The sequence below is a fragment of the Schistocerca piceifrons genome, chromosome 8 (assembly GCF_021461385.2).
Source record: "Schistocerca piceifrons isolate TAMUIC-IGC-003096 chromosome 8, iqSchPice1.1, whole genome shotgun sequence".
NCBI classification, from domain to species: domain Eukaryota; kingdom Metazoa; phylum Arthropoda; class Insecta; order Orthoptera; family Acrididae; genus Schistocerca; species Schistocerca piceifrons.
Window position 1 is genome coordinate 317,147,846 of NC_060145.1, and position 11,994 is coordinate 317,159,839.

Here is an 11,994-nt window from a genome sequence, read left to right on the forward strand (position 1 = left end):
CATAAGCCATCACCTGACCTGATTTATTCAGGATAGTTTGCCATTTGTTTTGACAACCAAATCTCTTATCATCTTTTCCAAGGCTATATTAAACAGAAGGCAAGATAATGACTCTGTCTGCCTTACTCAATTTTTTGTGATCATAGCACTTAATAACATATTCTGTACCTCAACTTGACTCTGGGTGCTTAATATCTTTCACAAAGACAGTTATTTTATTAGGGATCTGTAGCACTTCCATTTCTATATACAGCTCCCTTTTGTCTATACTGTCATAGACTTATTGGAAGTCTATAAAGAAGTGACATGTAATAGCCCCAAACTGTTTGCATTTTTCTAGTATTTGCCATACCATGTACGTCTGATCAACAGCAGACCTTCCCTGATGAATTCCACACTGATAGTCACCAACAGCATTTTCAGTTAAAGTTGCTAGTAGTTGGAAAATATTTTAATGCAGAAAGTAATAGGTAAATTTCCCTATAGCTAGAGCACAACATTACATTGTCTTTCTTCTGCATCGGGCGAATGATACTTATGTTCCATTCATTGGGTATATTTCCATCTGTCAAAATCTTAATTACAAGTTTGTGGAAATGGTTGAGAAATTACTTTCTTGCATTTTTTAATCAGTTCCCGTTGTATTGTATCTATCCCTGGGGCCATATTATTGAAGAAGAATAAGACCCCAGCTTCATGGCTGCCTCTACTTCCTCAGCAGTTGGTGCTGGTTCCTTGTGTTTACAGAGGATAAGATCCCTTCATTCTCAGGCAAACCCTCATTCATCAGGTCATCAAAGTGTTAAGTCCACCTTTCACATACTGCTCCATCCATATTCAAAATTGAGCCATCTGTATTTCTACAAAAAAATTGTCTAAGGCTGGAAATTCTTGCAGCTCCACATGGTCCAGTCACATTAATTGACCACCACCTACGTGCGATGTCAACAAGCAATAAACACTCGCAGACAACAGATAGCAGATCTAGTAGTGGACAGTATATAAAGCATGTTGGGCAGACATGGAAAATAGTGCAGTTGTTGTTGTAATGCGGAAACAGAGATATTTATCTGACATCCTAAAGGGCATGTTCATTGGCTTTCAGGCCAATGGGGGAAGCATTTCCAAAATGGCTAAATTTGTAAACTGTTGACGTGCCATTGTGGTAAAGTATACTGTGCATCACAAAATTGTGCTATCTAAAACTGGCACTGAGGCAACTGTGGCACAACACAGGCCATAGATGACAGGGGTGAATGATGACTGCAGTGATATGTATGGGCAAATAGATGTATAACTGTTGAGCAACATATCATCCTGATGAACCAAGGGGCTACCAACAGTATCTCCTTAATGAACGTTCAGTGAATGTTGGTGTGTATGGACCTCCGCAGTAGGCACCTGGTTCACACATCCATGCTGACTGCTGTCCATCTGCAATGAAGGCTGGAACTTGCACACCAGCACCGCAACTGAACATCCACTTGGTGGCAATGGATACCCATTTCAGATTAATCACATTTTATGCTCTATTGGACAGATGTCTGTTGGCATGGATGGCCCCGCGACAAACTTCAGAAGGGCACAGGCTGGAGGAGTGAATGTTATGATCTGGGGAATGTTTTTGTGATATTCTCTGAGTGATCTCATCATTTGCAAAAGCAGAATGTATGTGTCCATCCTTCAGGACCATATCCATCTCTACATTAGATGTTAAGCTTCTGATTGTTGCCATTACAAGGTAATGGTGAGAGTCAACATCAGCAGCCTTAAGGCTTCTAATGTCCATTAGGTTGGACAGATGTCTTGCACCTATTAGGAGATGGCCAATTTACTTCAAAGTATTTTCATCTGGAGATTTCCACATCATTTTATGTATATCTTTGTGATTTTAGGAAGCAGTGTGTACCAGTCTGAACCTATTATTATTAGAGTTATCATGTAGACTGTATTTTTGAATACAAGAGTCACACTTATCTTCTTTTTCTATTTTGGCATTCATATTTATGAAAACTATGTTATAGTCTCCTCTCATACATTCATAAAATGCATCCTTCTCTTCATGATTCTTCTCTTCAGTTGGGCCATGAACACATATAGGACTGCAGTTAAAGAATTTGCCTCTTATTCTACATCAGCACAATTTGTGTGATTTCACCTGGAAGTCCACATTAACATGTTTTTGTCTTATTTACAACAAAACCCGTACCAAATATGCAATCTTTCTTTTCTTCCTACACGCAAAATTTTTTTTTGCTTCATTGATGTGTTGAAATTATCAGTTAGCAAAGGTTGTACAATAAAGAGTCCTTTTGTTAGAATGGTATTTCATGCTACATAGCAGTGCTCTAACGTGAGGTGAACCAAAATAACTTTAGCCCCACTGCATCTCCAAAATGAAGCTTACCATAACTGAGATGTTTCTTTCATTCACCCTTGAGTGTCTACTGCTATTGTGAGCAAACATCAGGAAGGAGAGTATATTTTATACAAGGTATCCAACTAATTTTAAACAATGGAAAGTCCAAGATGGAATATTAACAATATTATGAATAGGATAGGCTGCTACTCACCATAAAGATGGCACACTGAGTTGCAGACAGGCACAACAAAAAGACTGTTACACATTTGAGATTTCTGTCAAATCCTTCTTCAGAGAGGAAAGCACACAAACATCCACACAAGCAAGAACATCTCATGCAACTGTGTCGCAGTGAACAAAAGCAGAAAGCCTGAGTGGAAATGGAGAGGGATAGCAGCGCAGGGGGAGGGGGGGGGGGGGGGGGAGGAGCGAAGAGTGCTGTCTGGTGGAGCGTGCTTGAACTAGATGGCAGCAGGACAAGGCTGCCAGTCACAGTGTTGGGATACAGTGGATGAGGTAAGAGGTGGAGGGACGGGGACAGGAAGTGGTAAAGGAAAGCAGTACAGGAAGGGAAAAAGACTTTAGGTGCATTGACAGAGAGAGTTGCACAATGAGGATGAGGGGATAGGAACAGGGATGAGATGATATGATGGAGGAATTGGAAACTGTTGGATGGAGCGTGTGAGGACAGTAGTGTTGGCATTTGCACGGTTCATAAAAACTGATGGTAGAGGGGAGCATGTAGATGTCTCAGGTTGTGAAGCAGGACTAAAGTCAAGCATTATATGATCAGCTGCATGTTGTGCTACAGGGTGGTCCACTTTACTCTTGGCCACAGTTTGGCAGTCACCATTCATCTGGATGGACAGCTTGTTGGTAGTAGTACAAATACAAATTCCTGTGCAATGATCGCTGCAGCATATGATCCCTGTGGCAAGGGACTTGCATTGGGAATAGCCTAGGGGTGGACCAGGATGCTGTGGCAGTTGGTTGGCCAGTTGGACTCATCTCAGAGCATGATGATAGGTAATAATCAAACCCCTGCCAAAGGATGTGGTTCAGTTGTTCCAATCTGGGGTGTTATTGGGTGACAAAGGTGGTACTCCTTTGTAACTGGTTCTCAGTGGTGGTGGGAGGACTGAGGATGTTTGGGGATATGGCATGGGAAACCTGCCTGCAGACCAGGTGTAGGGAACAATGCCTGTCTGTGATAGCCTTTGTGACACCTCCAGCAGACTGGACAAGGACGTTCTTGTCAGATATGCTGTTCTGGAGTAGCTAGACTGTATTGGAGAGATTTTTTGGTGTGGAAAGGATGGCAGCTGTCAAAATGCTGGTTCTGTTGGTAGTTTGTGGTTTTAATATGAACAGAGGAGTGGATGGAGCCATCAGAGAGGTGGTCAACGTCAAGGAAGGTGCCCCACTGGGTTCTACATCTACATTTATACTCCGCAAGCCACCCAACGGTGTGTGGCGGAGGGCACTTTACGTGCCACTGTCATTACCTCCCTTTTCTGTTCCAGTCGCATATGGTTCACAGGAAGAATGACTGTCTGAAAGCCTCCATGCGCACTCGAATCTCTCTAATTTTACATTCGTGATCTCCTCGGGAGGTATAAGTAGGGGGAAGCAATATATTCGATACCTCATCCAGAAACACACCCTCTTGAAACCTGGCGAGCAAGCTACACCGCGATGCAGAGCGCCTCTCTTGCAGAGTCTGCCACTTGAGTTTGCTAAACATCTCCGTAACGCTATCACGGTTACCAAATAACCCTGTGACGAAACAGCTGCTCTTCTTTGGATTTTCTCTAACTCCTCCGTCAACTCGATCTGGTACGGATCCTACACTGATGAGCAATACTCAAGTATAGGTCGAACGAGTGTTTTGTAAGCCACCTTCTTTGTTGATGGACTACATTTTCTAAGGACTCTCCCAATGAATCTCAACCTGGTACCCGCCTTACCAACAATTAATTTTATATGATCATTCCACTTCAAATCGTTCCGCACGCATACTCCCAGATATTTTACAGAAGTAACTGCTACCAGTGTTTGTTCCACTATCATATATTCATACAATAAAGGATCCTTCTTCCTATGTATTCGCAATACATTAAATTTGTCTATGTTAAGGGTCAGTTGCCACTCCCTGCACCAAGTGCCTATCCGCTGCAGATCTTCCTGCATTTCGCTACAATTTTCTAATGCTGCAACTTCTCTGTATACTACAGCATCATCCGCAAAAAGCCGCATGGAACTTCCGACACTATCTACTAGGTCATTTATATATAGTGTGAAAAGCAATGGTCCCATAACACTCCCCTGTGGCACACCAGAGGTTACTTTAACATCTGTAGACGTCTCTCCATTGAGAACAACATGCTGTGTTCTGTTTGCTAAAAACTCTTTTCAATCCAGCCACACAGCTGGTCTGATATTCCGTAGGCTCTTACTTTGTTTATCAGGCGACAGTGCGGAACTGTATCGAACGCCTTCCGGAAGTCAAGGAAAATAGCATCTACCTGGGAGCCTGTATCTAATATTTTCTGGGTCTCATGAACAAATAAAGCGAGTTGGGTCTCACACGATCGCTGTTTCTGGAATCCATGTTGATTCCTACAGAGTAGATTCTGGGTTTCCAAAAACGACATGATACACAAGCAAAAAACATGTTCTAAAATTCTACAACAGATCGATGTCAGAGATATAGGTCTATAGTTTTGCGCGTCCGCTCGACAACCCTTCTTGAAGACTGGGACTACCTGTGCTCTTTTCCAATCATTTGGAACTTTCTGTTCCTCTAGAGACTTGTGGTACACAGTTGTTAGAAGGGGGGCAAGTTCTTTCGCGTACTCTGTGTAGAATCGAATTGGTACCCCGTCAGGTCCAGTGGACTTTCCTCTGTTGAGTGATTCCAATTGCTTTTCTATTCCTTGGACATGTATTTTGATGTCAGCCATTTTTTCGTTTGTGCGAGGATTTAGAGGAGGAACTGCAGTGCAGTCTTCCTCTGTGAAACAGCTTCGGAAAAAGGTGTTTAGTATTTCAGCTTTACGCGTGTCATCCTCTGTTTCAATGCCATCATCATCCCGGAGTGTCTGGATATGCTGCTTCAAGCCACTTACTGATTTAACATAAGACCAGAACTTCCTAGGGTTTTCTGTCAAGTTGGTACATAGAATTTTACTTTCGAATTCACTGAATGCTTCACGCATAGCCCTCCTTACGCTAACTTTGACATCGTTTAGCTTCTGTTTGTCGGAGAGGTTTTGGCTGCGTTTACACTTGGAGTGAAGCTCTCTTTGCTTTCGCAGTAGTTTCCTAACTTTGTTGTTGAACCACGGTGGGTTTTTCTCGTCCCTCACAGTTTTACTTGGCATGTACCTGTCCAAAACGCATTTTACGATTGCCTTGAACTTTTTCCATAAACACTCAACATTGTCAGTGTCACAACAGAAATTTCCGTTTTGATCTGTTAGGTAGTCTGAAATCTGCCTTCTATTACTCTTGCTAAACAGATAAACCTTCCTCCCTTTTTTTTATATTCCTATTAACTTCCATATTCAGGGATGCTGCAACGGCCTTATGATCACTGATTCCCTGTTCTGCACATACAGAGTCAAAAATTTCGGGTCTGTTTGTTATCAGTAGGTCCAAGATGTTATCTCCATGAGTCAGTTCTCTGTTTAATTGCTCGAGGTAATTTTCGGATAGTGCACTCAGTATAATGTCACTCGATGCTCTGTCCCTACCACCTGTCCTAAACATCTGAGTGTTCCAGTCTATATCTGGTAAATTGAAATCTCCACCTAAGACTATAACATGCTGACAAAATTTATGTGAAATGTATTCCAAATTTTCTCTCAGTTGTTCTGCCACTAATGCTGCTGAGTCGGGAGGTCGGTAAAAGGAGCCAACTATTAAATTCACAGGAACTATCCACTTCTCCTTCACTACAGGATAAACTACTGCTAACAGCGACAAACACGCCACCACCGGTTGCATGCAATCCATCCTTTCTAAACACCATCTGTGCCTTTGTAAAAATTTCGGCAGAATTTATCTCTGGCTTCAGCCGGCTTTCTGTACCTATAACGATTTCAGTTTCGGTGCTTTCTATCAGCACTTGAAGTTCCGGTACTTTACCAATGCAGCTTCGACAGTTTACAATTACAATACCGATTGCTGCTTGGTCCCCGGATGTCCTGACTTTGCCCCGCACCCTTTGAGGCTGCTGCCCTTTCTGTACTTGCCCGAGGCCATCTAACCTAAAAAACCGCCCAGTTCACGCCACACAACCCCGGCTACCCGTATAGCCGCTTGCTGCGTGTAGTGGACTCCTGACCTATCCAGCGGAACCCGAAACCCCACCACCCTATGGCGCAAGTCGAGGAATCTGCAGCCCACACGGTCGCAGAACCGTCTCAGCCTCTGATTCAGACCCTCGAGGAGGATAAGGTGAAGAGGATGGGAGAGAAGGTGTTGAGATTGTGAAGGTACAAGGATAGGGTGACTTGAACCTGGTCCAGATCATGAAGGTATCATCACTGAACTGAACCAGACCTGGGGTTTGTGGTCAAAGATACAAACCACTTCCTTCATTGGCTTTTTGTGAGCACCATGTCACACCTACTCAGACCATGCTGTATAAGAATAGATATAATTTTTTAAACCATCTGTAGTTGCTCCTTGTGACATAGTTGGATGGGGAGAGTGGTGACACACTTACTTGCTCTTCAGTTTGTAAACAGACTATATTGGTTTGATTGTAGCAAATCATCCAGGAAAATAATTATGTGGCTGCTTTCACAGGTGCCCCTGCATTTGTTGGAATGCTGTCATAAAATGTAACATGTCCATGACAATTTAAATGCCATGATGGGGTCCCATATGCTGTAGAAGTATGACGCTGAGTATGGCCATGCGCACGATAGACCTCGACTCTGGGAGTGCTCTGAAAAACAAGCCTTTTGGACATGCAGTGAGTGTTAGGGTAGATCGCCGGCTGCACCTGTGGGAGCACAATCATTCAAGGGTCAACAACGTGGTGTTGACAGCCTGTAGGAGGCTGATCTTTTGACCACTGGAGTTGATGTATTATCTGGATTTATTATAAAGTTGTTATATGTCATATGTGACTGAATAATTGTGAACTCCACTGGTTCATTGAGAGATATTTCTATTAAATGTATAAGAGTATCAAATAGTGGTCTGCCTGGACCATGGCTTTAGGTCCAGCCACCATTTGGGCACTGGTGACATTTTATCTAATATCACTGTGGTGGTTACATAGAGAATATTTCTACACTTATGGTATTCTATGAGATAAGGCTAAGTCAATTTGATCTTCGTTTAATTGAGACAAGCTCTTCAAATAATATTTGAATTATATTAATGTTTAATCCTAGAAGTTTAAAACATTAGCTGAAGGAGTCTTCTTTGAGTAACCAAACAACAGTTTTATTGATGACACTGATGTTACAATTATAATTAATCCAGATCATTCTTAAGTGTAAATTCTCGTCTCAATGATGTGCCAAATTAATACAGAGTTATTCTGTTTTATTAATTACCAGTCAGTTGATGATTATTGATTGGTTACATGTGTTTTACTTACAGTGTCCTGTATGTGTGCAATATGTGCATCTTAAATGATTTCTAATGATTTTTGGCATAGTAAAGTTTTCATATGAAACTTTTAACACTTGTCCATGAAATTATATGCATAATTCACAGCCAATAAGTTATTGTTATTGTCTGAAGTCTTCTTATCATAGATATTTCTTTTTTTTAATATAAGAATTGTTTATGAAACAAAATATGTTAAAGAACAAAGTTCACTCCTGGCTTACAAACTAGCCTTACCATTTCCCCGTACCTTCACATATTTGTAGCAGGGCACAGTTAGAGCAGAGAGTGGAGTGAGCTTCGTGAGTGATAAAAAAAAAATTACGAGTATTTACTATCTCAACGTTTTAGGCTTACAATTTCTTTATTACTCTATTTTGGTTTTGTATCAGTATGGCCAGAATGGAGGTGACAGGGCTGATGGATCAGAGAAAAAATTAATTGTGCTACGAGTGGAAATTTGTAGCACTGATACCGGGGCAATACATCCAAGCTGGCTCAATGGCTGCATGAGATAGTCGACTGTATCATGGTCATGCTAGACCTGCAGCTGGCAGAGGTGAATGCAGTCTTCTCCCATATGCAGTCACCCGTAACAGAGTTTGTCCTCCATAACTGCAGTTTAGAAGTTAATGAACCACCACATTCACAGATCGATAGAATTCAGGCATGAGTCTCTAACATCATGTGAACAGACTCGGTGATTTGTGCAGTGTCAAGGACCAAAGAAATTCCAGAAAACCATAATATTATTACAGGATCAAGTGATTAGTTTGCAAGAACATACTCAGGAGTTTTTGAATAGGATAACAAAATGTATTATGGACAACAAAAATTCTCCAAGGAATGAGCTAGGACAAACTGAAGCAGTAGTTTCTGGATTCCTTGCAGGTATGTCTGACATCTTTACTAAACTGTCCTAACTTCTTGGTATGGTTGTGAAGGTAATGTCCTGCAACTTAGGAGTAGCAAAGGCATTGAACATACATAAAAATTCCTCCTTGAACCTTGAGGTATGGGAGAGGTGTTTGGATTAAGAAATGTTCAATATTATGAGTTGTTAGTCTCAGTTAATGGGCTTTCAGAGCAGACACTATGGGAAGCTATGGAGAAAAGACTATCTTTTGCATAATTTTGTGAGCTAACTTGTAAGAAACATCTGTCTAACAGAGCTCGACATGAATTAATAGAGAAACTACTTTGCGGTGCAATTTTCTGGTAAACCATTGGAGGACTATGTTAACAGAATTAAAATTGGTGGACAGTGTTTGTCCTTTCAATTGGCAGAGGAAGAAACTGCCAACAACATATTGGAAGGAATTTACCTAACTGATAGGACATGAATAACATTTTAATGCTCACCCAGGGAATTTTGTACAACTGGAGCAATTGATTTCAAAAGTTAAGGCAATATGGGAATCGGATTGGAAGTGACAATAAGGATGTGGCACAGGTATGGGAGAAGGATCGACAGCCTCCAGGCTAGGGAATAAAACTGGCTCTATTAGATGTTTTTGGTGTCACCATAATGGAAATTTAGCCAGTAGCTATCAGGATAAAGACAGGGATGTCAATAAATGCCAGTGCAGAAAACAAATGCTGCAACGAATGCCAGGGTGTTATAGGACCACTGCAGTGCTCAATTCCAGGTTTTTTTTACATGTGCAAGTGATAACATAGAAACACTATGTGCACTGCTCAATATGGGTAGTTCCATTATCTTATTCAATCAGGATTTGAATTATTGCATAAGGATATTTGTAAATTTGTAGCATTGTCCAGGAGAGAAGCAGCATATAAAATGGCCAATTGAAGTAAAATGCAGTAGTTGGGTGATGTGGTGGTTAAGCTGCGTATACATAATTTCACGTGGCCATGTAAGGTCAGGATCACTCAAGGGCTGTCGTTTCAGTAATTTTCAGGGCAGCTTTTGCTCATCATGCTGACTGGTAATTAATAAAACAGAATAACTCTGTATTAATTTGGCACATCATTGAGACGAGAATTTACACTTAAGAATGATCTGGATTAATTATAATTGTAACATGTTGGCCCTCAGGTGCAATTTTTGCATTATTTTTATCTATACCTATGCCCTTTGCCCCAACAGATGGCCCCTTGTGCAGTTGCTAAACAAGGATCAAGATTTGTGAAAACTTTATATTTGGAACAATATGGAAGAAGCAATTAGGAAACTAGTACAGTCCTGTAAGGTGTATTGTTTAAGTAAGCCTACATTCAACATCCACCAGGACTGATGGCCTCAAACATCACAAGCACAGATGAAGAAAATATATATAGATTACATTGTTCCATTTCTAAAAGATAAGCTGATCTGTGCTAGTCTGTGTGGACACAAGTAGCATTTTTTTTGGTTAATCCCCAAAAAGAATGTTACTGCACCAATGACTATTCAGTGTTTACAGGGAACTTTTTACAACTTAATATCAGACAATGCTGCAACTTTCATGTTGGTTGAATTTAGGTATCCTTGTTACAATATGGATATAACTCTACCACCATAACTCCATGTTACCCAAATTCCTCATCTGTAGGGAACATGAACAGGAACTTAAATGCAGCACTCAATGCATTTTACCACAATCATCATAATAAGTGAGATAATTCAATTTCTTAGCTAAGCTGTATGTTCAACATGGCTATTCATGAGGCACAGAACAGTACTCCAGCCCAGTTTGTGTTTTCATTTAAAACCATCTCGCCCCTTTCCAACCTATGACCGCTGAATGCTTAATGGCCAGAAAAGATCGATCCTGTGTAAATTCAAAAGATCTGGAAACAAACAAAGCGGAATCTGAAAATTTGTCACAAAACAATGACATTGTTAAACTGTGGGGAGAGGGCGCACATCATTGAAGCCAGGTGACCAGATAGTTAGATAAAAAATGGAGCTATAAGTAGGGGGGACAGATGAGGTTATGGGCAAACTTTTGTCAAATTTCATATGTATATTTCATACATTCCAATTTATCACACCAATTACAGTGTTGGTAAGAAAAGGCAAATCTTTACAATGCATATCTCCCAGATGAAACCATATTTCAGGGAGGCTTCACCTGAATGAAAGTAAAATGTGCTATGGGGGTTCACAATGGTAACATCCACCTTGAGTGCTGAACATTATTTAAATAATAGTGTTAAAGTGTAGATTATTACCAGAGAAGCAGCTGATAGCTATGGTAGCCTTTTTGAGTGCGTTAGAGGGCTTGTGTCTGAAATCTTTTTTTGTTTATCCTTGTACTTAACAGCACTAATTTGTTTAAAATTAAGACTCATATTTAGTACCTGGGTAAAGTGATTGTGCATACTTGTTACCGATGTCTAATAAACCAGAGGACAAGAGTAACCCACAGTAGTGTAATATTGCAAATTACATAAAATAGGCGCCCTCATGTAAGCTGGGGAACTGTGGCAGTAGTCAAGGCACTTCCCTAGCTATTATCAACTATGGTAATTAATCTATAATCAACAAAGTCAAACAAATTATCACATTTATTTATACAGTCAGAAATTATTTAAATAGTGTGGCTCTCTATTTGACATCTTTCCTGTGAATTATATATCATCATTACATGATTATTAACGTGCCTGAGTGAGATTTCAGTCAGATTCTCCCTCCCTGGACCTTTGTGTCATATGACTTCTAGGTCATGCTGTTACAAGATGTCACACATCTACAGCACTTTAAACACTGTGCCAAGGCAATCTACAGTAATATAGACCACATCTGAGAGTGTGTCTGAAAAACAATGCCTTTGAATGTGAGACAAGTATTCCGCCAGATTGTCAGCTGTGCCCATGAGAGCAAAATGGTTCGAAGGTCACATTGTGATGTCAGAGGCCTGTGGGAGGCTTATTTTTCATATCCTGGGATGACTGAACTGTCTGGATATCTTGTAAGGTTAGTAAACATCACAAATTACCAAATAATTGTGAACCCTGCTGGTTAATTAAGAGATTTTTCTGTTTAATGTTTAAGA